Source organism: Myotis yumanensis, unplaced genomic scaffold (assembly GCF_028538775.1).
Source record: "Myotis yumanensis isolate MYYU_CA2020_CCGP unplaced genomic scaffold, mMyoYum1.0.hap1 SCAF_13, whole genome shotgun sequence".
In the NCBI taxonomy this organism is placed as follows: domain Eukaryota; kingdom Metazoa; phylum Chordata; class Mammalia; order Chiroptera; family Vespertilionidae; genus Myotis; species Myotis yumanensis.
Window position 1 is genome coordinate 16,000,614 of NW_027223764.1, and position 5,017 is coordinate 16,005,630.

Sequence of the window (5,017 nt, forward strand, 5' to 3'; positions counted from 1 at the left end):
TACTATTTCTCAGCTGCAGCCTCCCAAAAGCCAAACGCTCCATAACTGTGACATATGTTGTTGTGATAATTGCTTATTATCCACGCGCACATGCTAACCAAAGAGAAAGCTAGGAGGAAATATGGCCTTCTAGTCTTAGAAATGTTGTAGCAACCTGCAACAAATAATCATATTCTCTTTATTTTAATATACAGGAATTCAGGTTTTTTTTTTAAATCAGTGAAATTTTTTTTGTCTAACAAAAAAAGCTGAATCAACTATTGTCGATAGTGGAATTATCTCACTGATTATAAAATCATTTTCTCCTTTTTTAATGAAATGCTTACGAATTTGAATGTACTTGCGCAGGGGCCATGCTTATCTTTTCTGTATTATTCCAATTTTAGTGTATGTGCTGCCAGTGCAAGCACTATTTTTTCCTTTAGTGAACTTCACTTCTTATTGTCTCTTAGGAATGCAAGGCAAATGTGTCTCAAAGCTTTAGGATCCCCTGATGAACGTTTGATAAAAACATATTACTATCATATAATCTTATGGTAGAGGGTCACGGAATAGGGAGAAATCCATCTACAGGGTACAGTCCTTTAAACCAAACAAATACAGAAAAATCTGTGTTCACAAAGATTAATGAGGTAATGAATAGTCATTTGACAAAAACATCCACCCTAGTCACCAAAAGCCGGATTTACACATCCAGTTTTTCAGAAACTCATCAGCCACAGAAAATGGGGTATACCTGTACTCACAGTCTGGTACCAGGTGTCAGTCTGGGCTACATGTAAACAGACATCTTTTCTCCCCAACTTAGTTAAAAGTCAGTGAATAATTTTGGGAGGATGAATATTTTTCTGGTTGCCTCTTAAGGAAATTTTCTTTCTACTCCATCAAAAATTGATTAAATGTGACTCATTAAACATAGGTCCAAATGGAGCAAGAAACAAGAAACACCTTTCCGGTGTCTTAGTCATTGCTTTCTCCTAAATCTGACTCTGTTCCTTAATTTTAGTAAGAATTTTGTTGCTTTCTGGCTAATTTGAAACATTTAAAAGACAATTCCCTAGTACCAGAATATGGTAGAAACTTAACATATGAATGTCGAATGAACATAAGGTTTCTTTCACCTCATGTACCAAGATATGTCTTATTGGAAATAATTTTGCCAAGCACAATAAACTATGAAACTTGAGTAACTAGAATATAATATGTATAGAATATAATCAGAACATATAGAATATACTAGAATACTAGTTATTACAGGAATAATAAACAGGAGGGAAAAAACAGCCATGCTGATTCCAATGGTTGGTTTTGTGTAGTAGTTATATGAATTGAATAATGGATTGGTTTATGGTTGCCAGCATCTAATACAGATTTTTATCTAAAATCATCAATAAAGTATGCCAACACCATAATGCTGTTGATTGAAAATATCTCCATTGTTCAAATGGTTTTAGTTCTTATTTAAGTTATCATTTACCCTCAGCCTGTTCTGTTTTGATATTGCCTATCTCCTTTCAGTTCAAGCTGGGGGCAAACTTAAATCTTAATAATACACAGGCAGTGGGAAATTAGGGTTCAAAGGTTAAGTGGAATATAGGCTCTGCACTGTATAGAAAAACATCTCCTAGTCCTCCTCCTGTGTCTGTCTTTACTCTCACACTACTACCATACTCACAATACTTCTGGCACCAGACATGATGGGGTGGGGGTTCCCACAATGTGACACCAAGCAATTCTCCATGGCACTAGCTAGGTGTAATACATTTAACTTTTCAGACACTATCTACCTGGTGATAATGTCAGATCCCTCCGGTTAAAGGCTCAGTCCCATGAGACTTTAAATGCCAATCACAAGTGGTAGGGCCCCAGGTTACCCACAACTTCTGTCCTATTGGGCTATACATTGGAGATTCCCATAACCCGCTCCCCCTTGGATTCAGTTATTTGCTCAAACAGTTTACAGAACTCAGGGGAACTCTTACTTACAGTTGCCAGTTTATTAGAGGATAAAATAAAAGATACAGATGAACAGCCAGATGAAGAGGTACAGAGGGTGAGATCTGGGAGTGTGCTGAGCACAGGAGCTTCAAAGCCTCAGGGAGTTGGGGTGTGTCACCCTCCCAGTCCATGGACATGTTCACCAACCTGGGAGCTCTCTGAACCCCACACTGTTGGGATTTTTATGGAGGCTTCATCATGTAGGCATGATCAATCATTTAACTCCTTTTCCAGTCCCTCTTCCCTCTCTGGAGCCACTTATTAGATGTAAGATCTTTGGCCTGGTTACTCAGTTTCTCTGAATTCCACTTTTTTCACCTATAAAATAAAGATAATACATACCTCTTAGGGTTGCTGTAGGGATTAAATAAGATAATGTATGTAAAATGTCTGACACATAATAGACTTTAGAAAACATTAGTTCCAACCTCCCTTCTTTCTTCTTTTTTTTTTAAATATGTTTTTATTGATTTAAGAGAGGAAGTGAGAGAGGTAGAAACATCAATGATGAGAATCTTTGATTGGCTGCCTCCTGCATGCCCCACACTGGGGATCAAGCCTGCGACTAGGGCATGTGCCCTGACAGGGAATGGAACCATGACCTCCTGGTTCATAGATTGATGCTCAACCACTGACCCACCCTGGTCAGGCTCTCTTCTTTCTTAATCATCCAAATATTCATACAATGCCTATATAGAGTTGTTCGCAAATGCCAATTTAAAGAACATTTGCCAAATACCAAAACCACCTTCCTACCATGGCCTTTGAGACTGTGTGATCTAGCTCCTGCCTCTGTCCAGCTTCTCTTCCAATAGCACTCTCCCTTCACTTGGTGCACTTAAATGTATTGTCATCACTGTTCCTCAAACTCACCAGGCTTCTTCCACTTCAGAACCTTCTCAAATACTCTTTTCCCTATCTAGGTTCTAGAATTCCTCCTTTCACCTGTGTAATCTCTATTTGACCATCTATCCGTTTAAATGTCACTTTCTTAGCAGGGCTTTTTCTTAACATCCCTCCTCAAGATTATGTCTTCTCTTTTGCTCTCTCATAGTACTCATAATTCTTTCTTCATAATAGCTACCACATTCTTAATGTATATTGGTACATAATTATCTGTTGTGTACATAATTTGTTGTAAATTATTTCCCCCCAGATTCAAATATTAAAGCTCAACCGCCAGTACCTTAGAATGTGATAGTATTTGGGGACATGGCCCTTAAAGAAGTAATTAAGTTAAAATGAGGCTGTTAAGATGGGCCTTAACCAATCTGACTAAGTTAAAATGAGGCTGTTAAGATGGGCCTTAACCAATCTGACTGGTGACCTTATAAGAAGAGGAGATTAGGATATATAAAGAGAGACACCAGGGGTGCGCGCACACACACACACAGAGAGAGAAAAGGCCGTATGAGGACCCAGCAAGAAGATAGCCATTGGCAAGCCAAGGAGAGAGGCCTCAGGAGAAACCAAACCCGCTGACATTTTGATCTTGGACTTCCCACCTCCAGAACGGGGAGAAAAATAATTTCTGTTGTTTAAGCCACCAGAATTTTCGTTATGACAGTCCTAGTAGGGTATTCCGTTGTTTAAAGACTATCTTACTCCACTAGGCTGGGAACGACCTAATGACAAAGGACATGTCTATGTTTCACCACTGAACTCTCAGCATATAGTTCAACCTCTAGTTTCAAGCAGGAGCGGATATATTTTTGTTTAATTTATGAACTAATAAGTGAATGAATGCTGCAGGGTTGTGTCAATTTCATTCTGTCTGTCTTCCAGATTTTTCAGTGCTCTTCTCCTCTGAGACTGACAGCAGACATGTTAAGTAAGTATTTATTTGGGAAAGTCAAGAACATCCCAGAAAGCAAGAACCCAATAGTGTCACATTCTCAGACACTGGAAGGGTTCTGAAATGTGTGACTCCAAGCAGAATATTGGGAGCTTGGAGTGAGAACCCCACAATTGGCGCTCAGACCCTTCAATGTATGTCTGCACATAGCAGGGTGCAAACATGCATTGGTGTTTTGCTAAAGGAATTCCATGGCTCCCCTCCCAGATCTTAGAATGATGCCTCAGAATTGGAAATCCAAACCTGACACTGGGTCCCAAGAAGATGCTATGGCTCCAAAGAAGCACCTGAGTGAGTTCTAAGTTCAGACTTCCCATATTACCTACACCAAGAGTCTCAGCTAGTCTTTAAGGGTCCTGGAAAGCCAGAGGCTCTTCAGGTAATCATAAAAAGTATCTATATTGGTACAAATTGGCCCTTGAGGGAAGTCCAAGGGTTCCACGGAATGCACCTGAAGTGGCAGAGCCTCTGGAAGTCCCAGGTGTATGGAAATTATGCAGTTGCTGATTTGAGGAACAAGAAGATCCTTAACCCTCCCCAACAGTATCCCTCTCCATTATTTAGGTGGCTACATGCCTGAAATCCTGTGACTAACATGTCACTCTTTGGAGTCAGCATCACCATATCAGGTTGCCTTATATTTAAAAAAATGAATGCCCATTCCAATTGCTCCACATTTTCCATCAGTAACATCTTATTCTAAATTAGTTCACCTACTGTTTCTTCCAGGTGGACTTGACCTGGCTTGGGTCAGAATGGGGGAAAGAGGTCAAAGGTCTCGAACATCAATCATGCCAACTTCACAGTTCTCCTGGGACTCAGATGACTTGACCACAGGCCACTACATGCCCAGCTGTACCACGGATCATGCCTATTGGGATTTTGAGTATTCCATGGCAGTGAGGAAGGGGAATACCAAGTTGTGGCAGTTCTCTGGCTAAAGAAGGTAAGAAGTAATACAAGGGAATTTCCTTTACACTGACCTTAGTTCCATTTCTTCATGGGCCCAGAAATGGTTAATCCTCCTAAACAGGTAGGAGAAAATTTCTGCCTCCTATAAAGTTTGATTCCTGGAGGCAGATTTTTTTTTTTTTAATCCCGCAAGTGTCAGATAATTGGGAGGGTGGAGTAACGCTGTAAACCACGACACACCTTTGTCAGGAC

The 5,017-nt window shown here is 40.0% G+C and overlaps 1 non-coding gene across 1 annotated transcript; it reads right to left on the reverse strand.

The window, feature by feature from the left end:
* Positions 1 to 306: 306 nt before the first annotated feature.
* LOC139022279 (U6 spliceosomal RNA) lies at positions 307 to 410 on the reverse strand. The gene has a single exon (XR_011473657.1). It is a non-coding gene; the product is annotated as a U6 spliceosomal RNA (small nuclear RNA).
* Between the last annotated feature and the right edge of the window lie 4,607 nt (positions 411 to 5,017).